The following is a 23,310-nucleotide window of genomic DNA, read 5'->3' as shown; positions in this document are numbered from 1 at the left end:
AGAGCAAATGAATGATAATAACCCAACATTAAGTGTCTTAAAAATCATGCGGTTTATTGTATGAAGAAATATTTTTATTGAATGTCTGGCAGACTGCTACACAGTGAGGACTGCTGAGTTGACAGACATCACGAGGCTTTGCAATAAGATGGCTAAAGCTGCATGTGCCATTATAACAAATTCGAGTGTAGCGGGGAAATGTGGTTGTAAAAGGAGCACCAACAGTAAGGATGAAGGCCACCTTAATTTAGGTACCCGGAGGAAACCCACGCAGGTCTGGGGAGAACATGCATACTCCACACAGGTGTAACAACCTGGATTTGTGCCAATAGAAGACACATTATTTTTTTTAAATATATATAAATCATGACTAAATGAGAATAACAAGTCAGAATTAAAAACTCATCTTGCATAGATTACCGGACAAATAAAATGTTTATTTCCGACTGTGCTTATTTTATTTTATTTTTTTAATTTGAAGGATTAAATTGTCAAACTATATTCTCACATCATTCCCTGTCTATACTGTTTGCGTATCATCTTCTTTACTCTCGTCAAACAAGCTGTCGTCACGGTCACAGTTTAAACTGTTTGCGTCAGGCAAATGAGGATAAATTTTTAAATTCACTTTCCTGAGTGATACAATGAAGAATTCCCTAACTAAATGACCTTCCATCTATCCATTTTCTACAGCACTTCTCCTCATTAGAGTAGCAGGAGAGCTGGAGAATATTCCATCTGATTTTAGTTAAGTGAAGTGATACACCATGGACTGGTCGCCAGTAAACCTCTTAAGCAACTGCTCCAATGCCATTTTTTAAAGCCCCAAAACTTATTTTTACCTGTGATTTACATCACTTTGTTTAGTGCATACATAGCACACTGATAAATTAACTGGCGCTATTAGCTTAAAATGGGCAAGTTATGGTTGTATATTATTCCGTGCCAGAGTATACCTTCTACAAAAGTTGTGTTCTCCTATATTCCTTCAATATTTAGTTTTAAAAAAATACATTCATGTTCTAGTTCTGCGTGTAAAGGCTGCGAATATGTTAGGTGACCCAAAGTTTATTTTAAAGAAAATGCTTAACTGTGTGCTTAACTGTGCATATGTACATATATAAATTGCCTATATATTTCAACTTCATTCAAAGGCAATTCAAAATTGAAATTAAATTGAGATTTTCAAAAAAGGGGTTTTAATATAGAGTACTGAACTGTCTACATGTTTTGAGTATCTGAGTACCGTATGTACTAAGTACATGCCCTACCACTGCTCTTGAGCAAAACAGTAAATGTCACCACTTGAAACATGCTGTGTAAATCCACCACTGTCCATCTTTCAGTAGAAAGCAAAACATACAGACTTAATCCTTTAATACGGCTGAAATGACTTCCAGTGAGCTGAGCTGTTGATTCACACAATATTTAAACATAATGCATTCAGGGACCGCAGCAATGAATGGAAATCTAAGCATGTCTTCTTAATCAAAATGCTTCATTTCAATGTGCAATATTGAGTGGCATAAGAGCACGCTAATGATTAGGAACTTGGGGATTGGTGCACGAGAAGTCTATTTGCAAGTGAAGCCAGATGCTCTAATAATTGATTTGTGATTGATCATAAATGCTTTTTAATGTGTAGTTTTTGAATGAGGGCATTATTAAGCTGATTAGTGAAGCGCTGCACTACTGTCATCTAGTGGAACATAAGAGGAGACCTGCTTACTGATTTGATGCGTTTCTTAAGAGTAAAATATCATATTACTAGACCGTACTACCATCGTGTGGCCATATAAGAGACATACAATTTACCAGAGATTTTGTGTCCTAACTGTTAAATTATTGACCTGGTATAGTTCATTTAAACGTATAACATGCATCTCACAGCTTTAAGTATTCAAATAGTCTTGTGACAATTTGCACTGGCAAGTTTATCTTAATTTTTTTGGTATATATAGCAAATTATTATGTGACGTATCCATAGTTAAAGTAATTAAAGGAAAAGTCACATTTTGCTTTTCCCCTTTTTCTTTGAATTATTGTCCTTAAGTAAAATAAAGCCAATATATGGTACAGTTCACATGATTATGAATATGCTGATTATGATTACATTTTTAAATGTTTTTTTACATTTATATAAAAATAGGCTTCTTGTGGTTTGCTCACAAAATCATTGCATTTTTAATATATAAAAAAAGAACACTTGCTTCAAAAAAAATACTATATTTTTGTTTTTATTATTGTGATATATTCAAAGATTATAAAAAAGTCATTAAATCAGAAACAAAACTATGGGAACTGTTATAAAAAAAAAAATAAAAGTAGCCAAAATATTGGAAAATATCAAGTGTATTTTTGCATTCTCTTAAAATTTTATTTACAAAGGCCTTTAAAAAAACTTCATATCCATTTCCTGTCAACAAAGAGGAAACTGTAGAGAGAGAGAGCAATAGAAAATAAATATACTGCCCCTGAAGCACAGCTATGATATGTGGTGCAATATTTATTGACTCTGTTACTGTTAAATTGTCAGGGGTGGAATGTACTTTTTTTCCTGTCCTCGGGTAAGCTATGAATCATCTTTTTGCTTGCTGAGAAAAATCTGTCATTAGTCTCAATTGCCACTGCAGTAAGGCTTCCACCATATATTGTTTTCTACAGACAGTTTTGTGAAGAAAAAACAAGTGCAGGAACAGTTTGTTTCTCTACTAGCACTGTTAGTCGGACATATAAATTGCACATGGACTATATAGTTATCAGGAAATATCAAGTTGCTGCAGAGATATTAAGCTTTACGTTTAAATGTTAAAGGAATTATCTGTATCATTAGTATTGAAACACAATTTCCTCTGGAATTTCATCCCTATTTTTTACAATTTAGCTACACGGTGTGACATTTATAGGAATTAAAATGCTTTTTCAACGTAATGGACCTTTGACATTCTACAATTACATCATATAAGTTTTAATCCCTGCTGTTCCTTAAGAAGAATAGAAAGTTCGACACTTGCATCATCAGTAAAATGCTGTCGTGGCTCGTACATTTCAGCAAATGAAACATTGATGTTCCCCGCAAAGCCTCGATCCTTCTTGCCACGACTTTTCGCAGACAATTGCGCTTTTGCTTGGCAATTTGTTCAGTCAAGATGTATGGGTGCCGTGATTAATATTTAAAATCAAATTTGGCAAAAAGACATAGACGGATGTGCGGCCCCCGGGGCTGTGGTGGGAACTCCTGTGCAGGTACATCTGTGTAAAACCCGCTAGGCTCCATCAACAATGACGATAATACTATACAGTGGTACCTCGACATACGATCGTAATCCGTTCCAAGACTGAGATCGTATGTCGAGCTTTTCGTAACTCGAGCGAACGTTTCCCATTGAGATGAATTGAAAACAAATTAATTCGTTCCAACCCTCTGAAAAAACACCAAAAACAGGATATTGGATTGGAAAAAATGTTTTATTTCTTCTAATTCGCCATATATTGACAAAGTCATAAATAACGAGTGGTTTAATAGTAATAAAATGTGTTTAATAGATATAAAATTAGACACATTTCGCGGAGGGGAGAGACAACGACACACACGGAGGCGGAGGGGGGCCTGTTCGGGGAGACGTTATCCACGGCACTCGTAAACGAACAAACAAATTTAAATTAACTTGGATAAATATATACAGACACATTCAAACATACGTTTAATGTAACTTTACACAAAACTGAATTCTAGTTTTGTCTTAATCTTTTGTTACCTTCGTTTTCCGGGTTAGCGGTTTGCCACGCCTCCACCCTCACCTTCGCTATCGATGGACTGTTTGCTGTTGTATTTCCTTCAAAATATTCCCAAAATGATGCACACAAATGTCCTCACAATAGGATAACGCACGACCACTTGCCAACGAGAAATAGTCTTTAAAGAACGATCGCGGGAGTTTCTTTCCTTAGAAAGAATAACAGGAAATGCAATAGCTGAGCTTATCCACGTATTGATTGTGGGTAATGAAGTTTTATTCTTAGAAAGGGTGCCATTGCCTATGGGTGTTGTGTGCACGAGTATACTTCATTACCCAGAAAGCCCTCTTTTTGCCCGCGCATGCGCTTTGTGCGTTTCCTGGTCGAAACTCGTCTGAATAAATCGTTCAGTCCTCGTAGATATAGTAGTTATACACGAAAGAGATGCGGCAAAAAAGACATTGCGCTACAATGATAAAAAGCCTCTCATGTCATGGCCACCTGGCTTGGTCGCATCTCAAAAATTTAATCGTATCGCAAGCGAATTATTCGATCGAAATTTTTGTCGTACCACGAGCATGTTGTATCCCGAGGCACCACTGTATTCTGCGGTCCGGATTAAGATCGAAAGCGGTATTTATAAATAATGTCAGCCTGAAGGACCGGAAACAAAAACTTGAGCAAGGTTTATGCGATCAAGACAAAAAAAACAAAAAAAACATTCCTTTCAATGCTGGTAAATAAGCAATATGATTACACTATAGAGCTTTACGATGCCACATGACCTCATCGCTGCGTGATGTCACACAATATGACATCCTTCCTTACGTGCATCAAGGAATGCATTTAAAAGCAATTAACCCAAGCGGGGATTTTGTCAGAATTGCATCTCAGTCCTTGCCTGGTCACAGTGGCATCTTCTTCTCGCTCGGTGAGTTTGCAAGAAATTCTGTTAACATTTCCACACAAAGCCACGCCATTCTCATGCGTTCTCCATCGCCCAAGCAGCTCCTGTGAATTTTTGACTATACTTCTCAACTCGGATACGTTTTAAGAAAATATGTCCTGGCAAAGCTACGTGGAGAGATTGATGGCCGACGGCACATGCCAGGATGCGGCTATTGTCGGATACGCCGACGCCAAATACGTTTGGGCTTCCTCAAGCGGTGGCACGTTTTCCAGCATCACACCCGCCGAGATCGACGCGATGGTGGCCAAGGAACGGGACTCTTTCTACACCCAGGGATTGACTTTGGGCAGTAAAAAATGCTCTGTACTTCGAGATAGCCTCAATGTTGACGGCGACTGGACAATGGACTTCCGGACAAAGAATTCCGATGGGGGCCCCACGTACAATATTTCCGTAGCCAGAACAGACAAAGTATTGGTCTTGGTCATGGGGAAGGCGAGTATCCATGGTGGAGTTCTCAATAAGCAAGCATATGTGATGGCTGACTACCTGAGAAGGTCCGGATACTAAAACCGCCAATTCCCACCCAACCACTTAAGTTATGTTTCTCCCTTCTCGTTCCTCTCCCCAAACCGCGTTAGAGCTTTAAATTGATCCGTTGCCAAGATAAGCTGTTGATTAATGTAAAGTAATTTAATCAAGATCATTTAAATGAAAGATTCTTTGCCTTTGTGCCTAAGCACTTTTTTAATGGATGACTTTTTAATGATTCATTCATTCATTACGTCTTTCCTGGGGAGGGTTTTGACTGTTTTGATAGAAAAATACATATTTTTGACATCCCTCTCAAATTTGGATAATGTTCACCTTGTTAGTGGTTTTACTCCATTAGAAATCTTGTAGCAAAATGTTAATTTTACTGTAAACACACCAACACACGAGCATGTGTGCCATTTTTTAAAAATCTTTTGTAGGCTTTGTAATGTATCTCATTTATTAAAGGCTGGTATTTAGTCAGAAAATCCATATTGAAATACATGTTTTTTTTCCCTCCAAATCAGACGAAGCGCAGTAAAAGTTCATTGATAGTAAAAGCATACGGACACAGAAACCATGGTATGTTGACGGCATTGTGAGCATTAATGGATTATCTTGCAATTCCCATTAATCTGTATGGAAATCCAGGTAAACTGTAGCTTTCAGAGAAAAATATTTTAATACATAACTCAATTACAGCCTTGTGAGTCCTCGTGACGTCATGGCTTTAATTATATACACTGAGGATCACATTTTAAAAGCAATGTTTGAGGCCTACAAGTTTTTTTTTTCTATATTATGGGGGAATAATTGTTAGTTTAGTGCGTTATTTTTCCATTGTTTTCCCTGTTAGGGCCTCTAATTGTATTTATATATAGAACAGTTCCATCTGCTGTACTGGATGTCTAATTACACTTTATTCCAGTACAGGAAAAAAAATCCCTTTTTTGACGTGCTTCTTGTGGGTGGCATTATGTCATTATAAGAGTTTAATGTAACTTGAGCCAAATATAAGTAGAAAAGTGCAGGCAACTTCTGTACTGAGCCGTTTCCTTCTGAAAGAGATTTATGGAATGGTGGACAGGCGCTCACTTCATCACCATTGAATATGGATTGCTCTTTTGTCTTGTGGACTGTGATGACGAATGGCGGTAGCGAGCAGATATACCATCCAATGCCCGATAGCAACATGGGAACACTCACCAGACTCTTGGTTCCCCCGTGTAACATTAAAAAAAAGGCTGCAAAAGTTTTTGTTTTGAGAAAACAAAACAAAAAGTTTGCCTTTTGTAGAGGGTAAATGCTTAGCAACCCAAATCTCACCATAAGGCAATCAGAACAGTTTAGTGTTTCCATTTTTATTAGGAAATATTACATTTTCATCATTTTAAACAGAAATTGACTGACAAGAGTAATGAAAAATGAATAAAATAAAACATTATGTCACCTTTAAATTCACGCCGAGAACATTACATGGGGGAAGACATGTCTTGGGGAAAAAGTAACCAAAATATAATCTCTTGAAATAACTTTCAGGAGGTCCAAAACACACAGTTTAAGCAGCTGCACCCCCAAAGTATGATGGACATTTCAATGACGCCACCATGCCATAAGGTTATATGTCATAATATCGTCCTTTCTTATTCTTTTTTATAGTACATCCTCCATTAATAATCTTCAAAACACTTAATTTGGGATATAAAAAAAACTACACAGCTACATATTTGTACTTTTTGCATGGCAGTCTATTACAGACATTGTTTGCTTCAATAATGTGGATTCAAGCATCTGTCCGTAAACTGGTTTCGGAAACCTGCAGTCGTCACCATTCGGACATTTTGACGCGTTCGCTGGCAAAGCTGGGCTGTAATTAATCACAGTGATGATGGTTTAATAATAGCATTTATTCAATGTGTTAAAGTTCAACCCTTCGGCTTGCTGGATAATTGTCATGTCTAAATGTGACGGACCATTATAGTTATTACATGATCAAATTAGTTCATGTCTGCGGCCATGTGTCCACCGTAGAACTGGAAAATGCATGTTCATGGCAAATTCATAAAGTTCTAAAATTGTGTAGTTTTGGTGTGTCATTCTCCAAAATGTAATAGTTTCTACAAAATATGAGTTTGCAATTAGTAGTAGTAGAGTAGATGAAAAATATTTGCACTTGGTCAATTTATAAGAGCAGAATGCCACCATTTCATTCGAGCTGTTATAGCCTTTAGCACACTTTTATTCTGGATAGATGATGTAATTGTATTTAATGAAGTGTCTATTCAGTACATATTTGAAATAAGCCTCGATTTGCAAGATCAAAGACAGACCAGCACTACTTCTCGTTACCTTTCCTAAACAAAAGTCAACTCCTGACTTATTTTCAGCCAGGTTGTAGGTGAAACTGGTGGCGAAAGGATCTTAGAACTGCCACCGTGCACCTTTTCCTCTTATCTTAATAAGTAATGAGGCTGCCATGTGCTGACAATGAAGTATTTTGAAAATACTTGTAATGTATGGTTGCAAAAGGAGAGGTGGGGCATTGATGTATGGCACAAACAGACTCGGAAACAGGTGAAATATTAATGGGATGATTTCTCCTCCAGTCCCCTGGAGTTAATGTGCCTGATTGTCTTCAAGACAGAGGGAACGAATAGGTGAAGTGAGCAGTGAAGAATGGCCAGGTCCGAAACTAACAGTTTTGTGTTGGGATGTCGCAATAACTACATTTTGCTAATGTTACCGGATTGGAGTCATCCCTGATTTTATTGCATACATTCCTATTAGTGTTGGCAGGCATTGATTACTAAATGCATCATTATTTATAATGTTTCATATGGTTAATATATAGTCTCATATGTGAAAACACCACAAGAGTGCAGCAGTGTAAAAGGAAGAGATACTGTCAATGTTACAGAGCAGAGTCTGGGAATATTCATTTCATAGACCAGGGGCATCAAACACAATTTGGTTGGTGGTCCACATTCATGCCATCTAGATCTCGTGAATGAATGAAATGGATCGGAAGTCTAGCGCCATCAATGGTACTGAAAGACGAGCATCCACAGTCAGTTTAAATGAATTGGACATTCATCAATGTCAATAGCAGTTCATTTTGCGTTAATTTCCTTTCACCTACATTTTAGTGTACTTACAGGTCACTTCCGGTAATTTTTTGATTATTTTCTATTGATTTAGAGGGACTTTCCAGGGTGCTTCTTATTTATTTGTGTCTTTCGGCAGATTTTTGGGCATTTTCACGTTACTTCTGTTGGCTTGTGGGCATTTTACGGTGTGTTAAGTAATTGGCTGCCATTGAAAGCGCTGTTTTAATGGTACGGGCCCAATGAATGAATGGGATGGCGGATAGTAAATGGAGCAAAGTCCAGCAGTGCACACACTTGATCACCTAACTCACAAATGTCTAGTTATGTGGCACCCTTGTAGAAAAAAAAATGAAAGCGATTAATTCTGCATGTACCGTATGAATGAGTTACAAAGTGCCCGTCAGGCAGGATATCCCCGCGGGCTACTTACGGCCCACTGACTGCATGTTTGACACCCCTGCCATAGACCATTATGACACCAAGCAATCATGATTGCAGAGATTTTGGAGAGTGCACCGATTATATTGTTTTAGGAAATTGATGCTGCAAAACATAGTGATGCTTTGTGGAAACAATGGGTTCAAGCAGTCCTCGCTGGGTAGAGAAAGACTTAAAACAACAAAGTTTACACGCATAATTAATAAGTTCCGTTTTCCAAACGGCAGGGGCATCCCGAAATGCCAGTCAACTCCTGAAAAAAGGTCAATAGTTAAAATAACTTTTGTCAGGAGGAAAAGGAAAACTTGGCGGGAGCGTGACAAATTGCTTCCAGATTGCAAGGTTTCTCTGCGAGCCAGTTATTAGCCAAATTGAGTGCAGACACTGACAACACTGTGAAAGACGAATTTTCAGCCGTTGTTTGAAGTGCTGCTCGGAATCGGGATATTATTTCCCTCCCTGTTTGTTTCATGTGCTCAATACATGCCTGGCTGTGATTTGACTTTACATAAGATTAGAAAGGATTCCGTATTGAGATAAAATAGTCAGCTAACGATGCTAGGATGCTGGAAGCTAGGACGAGGATGCATTGTATTGAGCTCGCTCTGAAATGATCTTTTTTATGGTTTCATGAGCACCATCTGCAGCCATAACGTTACTTTCCATTCTGAATATATTTCATTTTATGATTAGACTTTATTTCTTTGTGGAATTCATCTTTTTCCTCCTTATTTGTAATGACTATGATTTCAATGTCTGTATCATTTTTTAGCTAGTAGGAAATAATCATAGATGGTCATGTTTGTATGTTGCATATGCCACCACTCAACATGTAATTCACCTAAACTGAGGAAAATTTGTCTTGCTTTGAGTTGCAGTAAAGCGAAAAGAATAGCCACAATACAGTAATCCCTCGAATATTGCGGTTAATGTAGACCAAAAATGGCCGCGATAATTGAAAAATCACAAAGTAGGGTTACTCCTATTACAGTGGTACCTCGACCTACGATCAGCTCTACCTACGACATGCTCGAGGTACGATGAAAATTTTGATCGGATAATTCGCCCTAGATACGATCAAAATTTCGAGATGCGACCAAGCCAGGTGGCCATGACATGAGAGGCTGTTTATCATTGTAGCGCACTGTCTTTTTTTGCCGCATCTCTTACGTGTATAACAGATATCTACGAGCACTGAACGATTTATTCAGACGAGTTTCTCCTATGCATCGACCAGGAAACGCACAACGCACAAAAAGAGGGCTTTCTGGGTAATGAAGTATACCCGTGCACATAACACTGATAGCCAATGGCACCCTTTCTCAGAATAAAACTGAAAAAAATAGCGAAATAAATCGCAAAGTTGTCAATTGCCGATATGTGAAGACGTGATAATTGAGGGGTTACTGTATTATGAGAGTAAACCTCTCCCAGCTTTATTATTGTGAAGACAAGTTACATTTGGAAGAGAAAATGTTTAAAGAATGATCATATTTTTAGGAAGCTGTCATGAAAACAAATAAATTTGCTGGAATATCAAAGTAAACTTAAATTACGCATTTTTGCATTGAACGTGCCAAAAAGGCTTGAGCAAATCGTTGGCAGTTCCACCTATTTGAGCAGGGAACAAATATTCATGAATGTTTTGACATGGGAGCACAGTCGGAGAATAAATAAACTTTAAAGTCAAGATGCCTGTCGCAGTCTGCCAATCGAAGTCTGTCAATAAGAGCCTGCCAGTCGTTGTTGTTGATGAGTGTTAGAGTTCAATCCGTGAAAGATTATGCAGCACTTTCCCATGAAGTTAGCGTCGTGTTGTGGCTGTTTGCCCTAGCTTTCTGCTTCAGTATTTTATGTATTTTTTTGCCTGTTCCCTTTTGGCTGTTCGGATTTATTTATAAGGCAATGAACTGGGTGTTCTCTGTCCTGATAATTTGGGATTGACACAAGTGCGATCATCCTCTGAATTGCTACCCGTGGATTATAGAATTTTACTGGAATTTTGTCATAATTCTTAACCTTTAAACTCTCCGTTCTGTTCTGTACCCTTGCTTTTGTAGTAAGTAGTTGTCATTAAGTCAAGTCTTGTCATCAAAGTTATCGCGTTCCATTTGGTTTGGCCTGTTACACCGTTTTGTGTTTTAGATTGTGCTTAATGTATTTGATTTGTGCAGAACATATACTGGTTTTATATACCTACATATGGTTTTGGGTGGGAAAATATAAGGTTTATCAAGCAAGACATCTGGTGTGAAGGTCCCATTGGCCACACATAATGCTAACCTCATCTCAGTCCTCTTGACTAGCACCGACTTGCACTGCTGCCTAAAATGAAAAGCAAATATTAATATTAACTGGTGTTAGTGTGGAATGTGAAATATGGGAGGCCCAGGGAGGTTTTGTACATTCCTCGTTTAATGGCACATTTACACTGATGTTTTTCTTTATCCACATAAATGGCACACTTGGCGTATTTTTATTTTTTCCTTTCTGTAGAGTTCAGATTTGAATTTACCTCTACTCCTTATAATCATGAATATTACAAATTCTAGCTTTAACTTGGCTTTGTACATTGTAGATCTCTGAAATGCTGCTTTCAGTGGCACTCTGATTTTATTGCTGTTTTTTTTCTCTCCACAAAACGGGTCAAATGTGTACAAATGATTGGGAACAGCTGCTGGAAGCTACAACCCGGTCCAGTGTAAAGCTGGTTAGTATCGAAGCGTCTTTTATGAGATGAAGGGCGAGTGTGGTGTAATTTCAGTCCAATGGATGGCCCTTGCCATGAGTGCACCCAGTTCACATTAGGAGACCAATTACTGCATGGGGAGATGAAAGAGTCTTTGTAAATATGAAATGGCCACTTCGAGGTGACGTTAATGAAGTTAACCCAGCAAAGAGGTGGGGCGGGAGCGCTTAAATTGGCCTTGGGCATATTAACCAATCCGTCTGTGTCGGCCTGTAACTGCTGATCGAAGAAAATGACTGGGTGACATTAACATAACGATAAACCCTGACCAACTGCACTGTCCTTGTCTTCTTCAAGTTGTAACTGTTTTTCTTTTCTTCTTTTGTTAATATATCGGCTCCTGTCATCATTGTATTGACCCTTTCACTCTAACTATATCCTCTTTTTTTAACCCTGTACTCATTTAACTCACCGGATGCCATAGATGGCGCTTGAATGCCATCAATGCTATGCAATTGGTTAAATACTAAGTTTAGTTGGTTTGCATTCATTTTAATATTATTGTGTGAGATTTTATTACTATCATAATTTATCATTTAATATACGTGCTTAGGTTTTCTCCGAGTACTCCAATTTTTTTAACCCCACATCCCAAAAACATACATGGCAGGCTAATGGAAGACCTTAAATTGTCCATAGGTGTAAGCGTGTGCGTTCTTGGTGGTTAGCCGTTTTCTGCCTTGTGATTGGCTGGCAACCAATTCAGGGTGTACCATGTCTATTTTGCTGTTAACAATTTATTTGTATGGCAGGTAGTGTAAGAGAAGCTAAGCACTGCGGTCAAATAATTTGGATAAAATATTTCCCATTCTGTTTTGCCTACTGCTCCACCTTGGAAATAGATCGGGGTCTTTAAATTGGATTCCTCCGAGAACAGGTTGGTCACCCTCAGCCTTAAAGCAACATTAAAATACACCAACATTAGCTTGTTGGCCCTCCCCTTGTTAAAAGCATATTGGACTTTACGCACACAGCCCTGTAATGATCAATCATAGCATGTGGACCGGGGGGCGAGCCCTCAACTCCACATAAATAAGCAGCAATTCAGCCATCTGCTTGCATTCTTTCCGTATCCCCGGAGACCCCCATCTGCCTTTACATTATCAATTACAGTTCAAGCATGCTGCCCCCCCTCCCCTTCGCTCTCTCCTCACCAACTTCTCAACTGGCTTAACCCTCTAACCACCCTTGGGAGTAAACATGACAAACACAATTCGAAACAACTACTTGTTGGTTTTATAATAAGATGTCTTTCACACAAGATTCGAAATGTCACTTGAGTAAGATTAGGCAAGTTTTCTCCACTTTTTCAACACTTAAAACAACACTGGATTTTCACCTCAATTTTTGTAAATACCTCTTTACACATTCACTAAAACGCAGACAATACAAAGATTAATAATTAACCCTCCAACAACTCAGTGTTTAGTGTTAATTGGACTGGAGCCTTTGGATAATGCTTTCCATGCAATATCTTTCTTTAAAGAAAAACATCCTAAAAGCAGTACCAGAAAATAAATACACATCATTGCCTATAGTGATGTATGTAGCGTGTAATCTTTGTAATGGGGACGTCCAATTCAATCTTGTTCTTGATGTTTCTTCGTGCGAAATTTGTTTCTCTAAAGAGATGCTGGAGGATGAGATTTCCAAGAAAAGAGGTGGTGATTTCATGGGTTGTGTTGGTGGTATTGGTGGCACAGGTATTTGTGGAAAGAGGACCCTTGTCCAGCACCCTTTGTTGCCTCATTAATATGAAGACAGGTGCTCTTTTGAAGGGTTCATAAGCAGTTCAGAGACAGCCTGAAGGCAGTGCACTTTACAAAGCTTCTGGAAGATCTTTAAGCCAAAGAAGCCAATAATCCTACTTTCAGGAATGGGAGTCTTTCCTCTTGCGATCAATCCCAGATCGAATACATCAAATAGAATGTATGGAACCAAAAAAAAATCACTTACTAGATCGTATTAGACAAGCAAATGAAGGTGTCATCACCTTTAGGATAAAGGGATAGATGGATTTTCCTCACATTGCGGAGTATTTTCCTCGAGTGTAAGCCAATGGTTGAGAGCACGGAACTTATTGATAAGGTGGTGCACCGGCGAGAAGCAATCCGCAGAAGTGCACTTTCATGTTGGTGTATGTACAAGAACAAAGCTTGGATTAAGAGAGGGCCTTTCATTCACAAAGACAGGGGGGTATTATTATTTGTATTAGTATCATTTTTGTATCATTTATTCGACTCCCCCTGGGAAGATGGTCATGTCGCCTGTGGCGGTTGGTACCACCCCCCAACTTGGGCTCTTTGCCTGGCACTCGGGAGTGTGGGAAACTCCCGCCTCCTTTATGGCAGCTGGCAAGCACATTTACAATATGGCCATTTAAACTGAGATGCGCAATGGTGAGAACAATGTCATATTGTTTGCGAGTTTTAAGCTAATTGTGAGAATATTGTGTTGAACACCTGGTAGAGAGACATTCACACCAAGGCCTATCATGCATAAATAATAATCCTTTTTTATATTTTATTTTCTTCATGTTTAGTTTCGCACTTTAGTTATGTGATACCAGCATGCACACAATTTTGTTCGTCTCTGCCCCTACACATCAAAATATGCATCATCAAACATTAAGAGAATTAATAAGGGAATATTTTGACTTGAATTTAGGCGTCTCAGTTGTGTGAATGATGCATTGTAAACATATTAACAAAAAAGACAGCGATCAACACTTGTCAAGGTTGTTTTGTTCCCTTCTGTAACCTTCCTGCAGGTTACAAAGTCCCTTTTTAAAAAGCGACCCGTCTTTTCTTGAATTCAATCCAGGTATCTTTGCGATTAATTACAACTGAATAAATAATGTGTGCTATTTAACAGGTTTTATTCTGGAGACACTGAGAGCCATTTATTACCGGGGTCAATGTGAGAGGGCGAGATAAGCAAGTGTTGCATTGAAACGGGCCAAACAGGTAGAATTTAGAACACCAATTAAACTACAAGACAATCACGACATAAATCACAACTTGAGAGAAACTATTGATCGGTTCTCCACCATAAGAGACTTTACAAAAAAAAATGCTAAGGTAAAAATCAAACCAATAATACAAGCTTACTCTTACTTTGTTTTTGAGTGTCCAAGGAGGCAGGTGAAGTCTGCCCTTATTACCAATGTCGGAGATTCAATTAAGCACAAGCGAAGCAAATGATTCCAATGAACTAATGATTAATCCAGCAGGTCTATTTACTAATGTACCAGAAAGCATTAGAGGCATAAGTTAATGGGGACAGGACATCAATTCAAATACAAATGAACCACATTTGCATTGGATGCTTATTGACTGGCGTAACAAAACGAATTACAAAAGGTAATCTACTTATAAACCTTAGGAGGCAGATGAAACATGATTCCCAACATATTCTGCTGTCTGCTCCCAGACTTGCCCGGAGAAATGACAACGTCAATACAAACACATCGAGCGCTTTGTTGTCAAAATAAAACATCTGTCCGAATTACGACAGAGGTGGAAGATCAGTTAAGGTTATTTCCTGTCAGCCTTTAAAGTCTGAGGTGATTTGTGTGCAATGTTTTTGCTCTATGGTCATCCAAACCGATTGGCACGCCGGTCAGGCTATTTTGTGCAAATATGCGAAGAATTGCTAAAGTGTGATCAATTAAAAAATTCTGGAGAAAACCATCAACTGGCGAGTAGGAAATGTGATGATAATTTGACAACAAATCCCTGTCAAAAACACGGGTGTTAAAACTATTCCACAAAGAGAAGTGGATGTAGATTTTTATTACAACTGATCAAGGGGAGACCTTTCCTCCAATATGCTGTTTTACAAGTGTAATCAGTTGATTTCAAGCCACTGAGGGCCGGTTTTGGAGAACACCTCGTCCACAATCTACTCAGTTTGTAATGGTGAAAAGGTATCTATTATAGGGGTCCTGTAAACAAATCCTGACACAACTCAGTTGTTAACACCCCATGAAAGGGTTGTAAAAATTACCCTCGATCATTTTTTTCTAAACACTCAGAATAAGGGTGTGTATGTCTATTCAGACAGGACGCATCATTCTGAATTCTAAATTGTTAAGAGTTCCTTTTTTTTTCAAAAAATTGATCATTTCGAGAAATCCCCATGAAATACCGCAGTTGATTGTTATACACAGCTTTAATTTTAGTAGAATGTATTTAGTCTGTGTTTATCTTTTTTTTAACGAAATGAATTGAAGTTCATTTCTGATGGAAATTTGTGAAGAAATAAGTTAGGCTTGTTTGATTTCTGATGGTATTTCTTATTGAATATTGTAGCAGTTAATGTAGTCGAAGAACAGATATAGGGTAGGCCAATTGCGTTATTGGTTAGCACGCCTGGGAACATGTCATCATTCCTTTACTTTGCCATCTTCAGGGATGAAACCAGTACAACAATGTATGCGTGATCTGTGCTGCAACTGCGCGGAACTACTCGGTGACTTGTTATGAATATGTTTAGGACTGAGCGAGTGCAAATGATGTTTTTCAAACAGTCCACGACACCAGCAATTCATTTTGCGCGTGAGGTGTCCATTTTAAATGCATCCCAGTACACCCTTTGTGGCTGTTTTGGAGTTTTAAGATGTGCTTTGAATAAATTGCAGTCTCATTTCAGATGAGAGACATGATGGGGAATACCAATCTTTTGTGATAGTGGACTTGCCATTTCTGCGCTGTGAATGCGTGGAACTGTATTAATGTGAAATGGGCGGCTCCCAGTTTGGAAAACAGAGTGAGATAGTTTGTAATAAAAGGCTGTTTTAAAAGTCATGCAACAATTTATGCAGCCAGTGTTTAGAACAAAGGTCCTGAATTTAAATGTGTTTAAGCTATTTCTAAACCTGATGTTTTGATATACTAGTATCTGGTATATATACAGTTAAACGATTACAATAAGTAGCTCTAAATGGTTCTAGGTAAGGGTGGGCAGTATATCTTTTCTCAGTCTTTGAATAGAAAAGAAAGTATTGCTACCGATGGAAAGCTTGTGTTCCAAGTCTGTTTTTGGAATATCTGTAGAAACCAAACGCAAAGATTCCGGCTCATCATGTAAGCATCTTTAAGGCAAGTTATTTGCCGCCGCAGCTGATCGATCGCCTTCCTGCCGTGATTTGTGGGCTTTGGGGCAATTTCATTTTCCTGCGCCCTACAGAAGTTATCTAAATGGATTGCACAATCAACCGCTGTGCCCCGTAACCATACGGCAAATAATTATTCTGCGTTCCGATGTTTGACAGGAAAAATTAGCAACAATCACCAAGAGAGCAGGTGTTTTTCTTTTTCTCCCCCCCTTCTCCTGCTTACTTTCTCCAAATGCCTGCAGCAGTTACTGTTGTGCGCAGGACTCATATTGATTTTAAAACCATTTGACAAAGAATAAATAAGACTGGATAGGAGGAAGGCCTTCGCCATGAGCTTTTTGATCAATCAACATGTCGCAGCTGGAACTAAATTCAATTCTTATTTATCAAAATCCCCCGCTTGCTCGTTTAGAATGCTACACGACGGAGCTCTGCAGAGACTCTTAACGGCACTTTGTGCCGCGAGCATCACTGTCACCACCATGGATTTCTTGACAGGAATACTTTGTTGTGAAATCCTTATCACGCGTATTAGAATTGCATGAGGTCGGGAATTCACAAAGATGGGAGATAAATTACGGGGATGAACAAGCCTCGCAGGGCACAGGAATTTTGGGAGGTTTGCAAAATGGCTAGTTTGTTATTTATCGTGTGAATACCAGAGGAGCTTTGTTCTTGGTTATAGTAGTATGTATGCTCAGGTCGAATGATGATTCAATATCAATGTGTTGTGAGAGATGTTCATTCCTGTTCTACTTCTCCTTCTGTACATCGAATAGTGCGATATGGAAATATTAGCTTGATCTTGATAGAATTTCTTTATATTGACCACCTCTATATTCTTCCGGGCAGTAGCTAACCGTATTTTCGGACTATAAGTCGCACCTGAGTATAATTCACACCAGCCAAATAATGCCCACTGAGGAGGAAAGGGGCATTTATCATCATATTATAAGTCGTGCAGCAGGTAAATTATTGTTTTTAAGTTAATGTCTAAAAATAAAGCAATTTAAGAGAAGCCTACACAACACATGCTAAGGACGTAATTACATCTCACATCGGTACAAAAGGAGATGACATGCCCTGTAAGTTTCATCACACTCCTGTGTTCACGGCCACAGATGGCTCGCTATTTCTTTACATCCCCCTCGGATCAGCTGCACACCCTGTAATTTATGACAGCATCAGCGTATGTTCAGAGATCAGTGGTCACAATGCAAGGCGGTCATTTGATGACAATACTTGGTGATAATCAGCCAAGACCCTGGAACACTTTGGTTCAAAACACGGCTGATTAGAAAATCCATTTTAAATCATCAGCCATCAAGTCCAATAAAAACCCTTTCTTGACTTGTCTTCTGCAAGAAAAAATACAATAGAGGTCATCATTTTTGACCATGAGGAGCATGCCCACTCACCCTTCTCTGCTCCAATACCAATTCTCATGATTGCTTGTTTTTTCGCATGCAATTGTACAGTTCAGAAACATGCTATCATCTTTGAAATGGACTGAATGACTATAACAAACTGACATGAAACACATTCAATTCCACCAAAGAGGGTCTTCGAAGGGCAAACATTAAGCTGCGTGTTATCAAACATGAATCAGTTGTATGTGTAATTACAACAAAGGCTCTTCTGATTATAATTGCACGCTATTCCTTTGCATTCTTGAAGATAATTTCAGAGTAGTGTGATGATATCAAGACAAATAATGCTTGTAGGCACTTTGACTGACCTTCAATGAATGTAAAAAATAAAACTATTTTTGTAGTTGTGTGTTAAAATAAGAGTTAAGATCAGATAACAGCCCCTTTGCACCTATGCTAGGTTTCCTATTATTGGATTGGATTGGATAACTTTACTCATCCTGTATTCGGGAAATTTCATTGTGACAGTAGCAGAGGGTGATTAGACAGAACAACAAAGCAAAAGCACAAAGTACAAAGCAAATCAAAGTAAATGGGATCATTAAGAATCACCAAATCAAATCATTAAGACAGAAAAGCAGCAAAAACACATAGCGAGCAAGAGTGGATAATATTGTTTAAATTTTGAGACATTTGAGATCCTAAATTCTCACATTGGTTTATAGCCAAGGTATATTTTGCATGCAGATTAGCTTGACCCCTGCTAAGCTTGGAACTGTTAAGTATTATGCTCCATATTCTCCACTTGGTTGCATTGATCAATTCTCTTTTAATGAGCAGTCCTACCTAATACAGCCATGAGATAAAAAATGCTCCACACTAGATATTTTATTCTCACCGTAAAAAGGTATTAAGAAAGGTATTTGAACACACGTCAATATATAAACTGTGAAACTACCTTCAGTGACCCCGATACATTTTTATTCCGAGCATAATTGAATCCTGATCTGCCACTGGCTTGCCCACTAAAGCAAAAGAATCATTACCCGACAGCATGGTCTGTGTCATATTAAAAAGCTCATTAGCTTCAAAGCCATTAAGAGAGACTGTAAATAGTTGTGCCCACGAGGGCTTGTAATGCCGACAGTCTGACATCTTGTTTTATGCTGTTTATTTTTCCAAAAAACAAAGACATGAGCCCCCAGGCTAGATAAGTGGCTGAACTTGAGTTTATAAAAACACACATGCCTTTAAGGGCCTTTTACAAGTCACTTAAATAGAATGGCATGAGTGATTTCAAATTTGAAGGAGTTTATTGAAATTGAAGTTGAGGACGTGAGATGCGGGAGATGAGGGAGTGTATTTATCGTACAAGAAGAAACATGGGTCTAAGAAATGGAGAAAAAGCCTTGTGTCAGTAGTTTTTTTTTTAGCACTGAGTCATTTAGAGTATGCAAAAAAACTCAAAATCTCACACTGCACTCCAAAGCTTGAGAATTCTGGCAATATTTTGTGACATTCCTAGATGACATGTCTGAATCCCAGTATATGGGTTTTCTGCAAGTACTAAGACTTTTTTTGGCAAAAATATGGACCGGTAAATTGAAAATTGATATCTGTCTTAGGTGTAAATTTGAGTATCTTTAGTTGAATGTTTTGGTTGGGAATTTCAACTTATGATGTCAAACATGGAGACTAAATCAAGAAGGTATTCTTTGTTCAATTAGCGTAGCTGATTATTCATTTGAAGGCCCATCGGTTACACTGAGAGGATATGCTGTCAAGTTCCTCATTATTCCCCTCAGAAGTAGCAGAGTGCTCTGTCAGGGTGCGCGACGACTAGTCAATGATGCACACCTCTTAGCGCCCTGGCATTTTCATCCATCACACACATTTTGGATCTCTCAATCTGCTTGCCGTTCCATCATCACGCCACCACTGTAACAAGCAGCCCGGGAGTATTCCATTAATGAAAAAATAACATATCACAGCCATACAAATGGGCTGTGGGAGAAGTGAGAGCACTTCAGAAAATGCTCAGATAATTAGAATGTCCTGCATCAGATTGATGGATGCCCTATAATTACCTTTGTGTTATTATTTCAGGACCAGACGAAAAAGGTGCAGGGGAAAAAGCTCACTTTCATTAATCTCATTAATGCGTGGAATTAATACCATTTTATCACACATTCCAGAGCTGCTGGTGGTGCAGCACGCTCGAGTCATAATTCAGAGCTGTCAGCTAGAAGCACATCAATTTTAGTCACCGCAAAGCAACAAATATGTGCTCCCCTTTTGTTTTATCGGCAACGGTAACTAGTACAATTTCTTTTCTCTTGTACAGTTGCTCAAAAAGGGGCTCTCCTAAAACTGGCAGTAGGTTTCAGAGTTGATTTTGATCGCATAAAGTCCAATTACTAAATTATTCCAGCCAATATCCCATTCCACCTTGCTGTTTTTTGAGTTTTAGTGTAGCTCTTTGTCCATTACTAATCCAGGCATTTTTCCATCCACCTGATCCATCTAGAGTCACTTTCATTTCATCAGCCCACACAACCTTAGACGCTTTTGTCTTCAGAATTTATCCTCAGCCTATTTTACGCAAACCTTGCTCCTTAGACCGCACCCTCCCTTGTTACACAAATACACATCATCCGATATGCTTCCCCTAAAGCCTAAATCTTGGCATAAAGAAAATGTTTTATCAAAATATCAACAACTAGAAACTGATATCGTTGTATACGAAAACTCTTATTTGAAGTAAAATTTTCGACACTTGACACCACAGCTCCCCCACAGAAAAGAAGTAATCTCAAAGGGCAATACAGTTAACGCCAAACATGCATCATGTACCAAATTAAGTAATACACAGTAAGTGTCCGTTCATTTGTTTTCAGTAGATGTGACTGCTAATGCAGTAACTGAATTAAACAGGACTGAGCTCCTAGTTGATTGCTGTTTTACCTTAAATGTTGCGTGAACAGCTGCTTTCTGGTTTCTAGACTACACAATGAATAACACCCCACCTACTCAAATGCCTCTGCATGGTTCATGAACGATGGGGAACACAGTTAATGAGGAAAGACAATTTTGTTTCCATAAAGGAGGTAATAGTTGGTGTTGTTTACGATTTGAATGAAAAGTAAGGATTGTTACTGGACCGTCCGATTTACTTAAGGCCCATCACTGAACCGTAGAAGAGCTGGACCACCTGCAGTCTGGAAGACATTACGCCAGGGCTATGGAATAACCTATACATAAAGTCTCAAAGCCACTTCACCTCAAATTGGGTGTAAAGATCCCATTTCCTCTCCAAGCTAAACCACCTGCAGGACGACCATGATACGATGTGCTTCCTATCCACCCTCGCTGCTATCCTGTGAAAAGTAGCACAGAGAGTGATTCATGTAAATTTGGGCAGCCTTTTTTATTTTGAGTGATATGTTGAGGATATAGCAATATATACACATTGGAATATTTAAGGACACATTGCTTGGTAACCTTAGTATAAGAAATTACAAAAATGAGAACACAGGTTCTTCGCTACACAGGCATTAGATCAGTGGTTGTTAACCTGGGTTCGATCAAACCCTAGGGGTTCAGTGAGTCGTTTTCGGGGGTTCGGTGGAGCCCCTGCCGTGGTGGTAAAGACACATCGATTCATCATGTATATACACGATAACATGCCCCGCTTGACCATCAATGGCAGCAGATGACCATGTGGCATTACTTGGCCAATCAGTGCTGCGAGGAATGTATATATCTTTAATTTGAAAAAAAAAATCATATTTTATTTTACACTAAAGTAGGTTCGGTGAATGTGCATATGAAATTGGTGGTGTTCAGTAGCTCCAACAAGGTTGCATTAGATGTTGACAGTGCAGTACAATGTTATCCATAGGATCCACTTAGCTTTTCTGTTCAATTTCATCGCTATCATAGTCTCCATTTAAATAAAATGAGCGTTTACATACTTGTGAGAACATTTTAGAGGAGATGGTACTTTTGCCTCATTGTTTATTTGCATTGTGGTGACTGAAAATTTCAATATCCCATGTTTTGGGCATACTCCTAAGGCAGCAATCTCAAACTATTTGGTAATAACTGAAGGAGTTGGTTTTGACAGTGTTATTTTTTTACGGTAAATATTGTTTTTAAAAAAAAATCAATCAACACAATTAAACAGCCAAACTAAGCAAAACATACAGCATCGGTCACTTTCTCCTTTGGGATGTTGTCTGTGGGCGATCTTGAAGTATTCCTCTAGGAGATTATCGCTAGTTGAAGGAAGCGTGGGCTGTAAGAAACCGTGAAACCTGGTGTTCACCTTCTAATTGGAACTCATTAATCATGCGAGATTGAGAACAACCCAGTGTTTCTTTCTGCTGTCATGTTGTGGTCCCTTCTGTGGACAAGGAACCCGAGTCATGGTGGCCACGTGTGGACCAGATGCTGATCACACTCTTAATAGTCAACATTAGCAAAATTAGCTTGTTTGGTTGTTTTGCCGAGATTCGATGTTAGTTTTTCTCTCTCTTAGACTTTTTTCATTCTGGCTTTCGTAAAACTACACATTTCTACTCGTTCAAAGTCAGGACATGGCATGGAAGTGCCCAAAATTAAACATGTAGCTTCCCCAAATCCACAAGAGTTGATGCCATAAAGCAGTCCATGCAATTCCTCCAAAATGTCCATTTTATACAAACTTATGCTATTTAAAGGTATTTAATGGCCTTATTTTTTTCCACTGGCCTTGAAAGCCGCTGCTCAATTGTTCATTGACACAAAAAGCTTTCTTATTCTGATTTTGTATTACGCTCATTTGTCAATACCATAAAATTATATCTAACTTCCCACTGTTGACCAATATGTATTAAGCGTAGGAGTATACCTGAAAGCTTGAAATCATCACCCCCATGCAGCAGACATCGATTGGGGCAGCAGAAAATCCATAGCGCCTGATTTGTGAACCATTACGTTTTGGAGGCAAAGCTCATAATGTTCATATTCAACAGCTTTACTGTGTGCCCAGCAAGGGCGCGCTAACGATGCAGCGGGGGTCAGTGCGTTAAGATGCCGAGTGTTTACAGGGAGGCCATTAGGGAACGAGGGACTCGGGCTGGAAGGATTGAAGATCATTAAAACAATCAATGTGAGTCTATCTGCAAGATTGCCCATACGTGCAATAAGACAATGGGAGGAAATGCACTGTGGGGGATGTGTTATTATCATATTTACAAGTTGTCTTCATTGAAGCGTAGCAACAACAGTGCAGAGCCTCAACAGTATCACAGCTCAGCTTCAGTCCTCTTGTTTATACAACAAATTAAATGTGTATCCTGCTA

General features: G+C 38.7%; 1 protein-coding gene and 1 pseudogene across 4 annotated transcripts in view; both read left to right on the top strand.

Annotated features, from left to right (window-relative positions):
- Positions 1-23,310, top strand: part of LOC144065638 (uncharacterized) — a 179,867-nt gene that overhangs the window by 26,825 nt on the left and 129,732 nt on the right. The gene's annotated exons all lie outside the window — the stretch shown is intronic.
- LOC144066981 (profilin-2 pseudogene) lies at positions 4,762-5,674 on the top strand (annotated as a pseudogene).

Source organism: Stigmatopora argus, chromosome 2 (genome assembly GCF_051989625.1).
Source record: "Stigmatopora argus isolate UIUO_Sarg chromosome 2, RoL_Sarg_1.0, whole genome shotgun sequence".
Classification (NCBI taxonomy): domain Eukaryota; kingdom Metazoa; phylum Chordata; class Actinopteri; order Syngnathiformes; family Syngnathidae; genus Stigmatopora; species Stigmatopora argus.
Note: the sequence above shows the minus strand (reverse complement) of the source record. Positions and strands in the feature narration are given on the sequence as shown.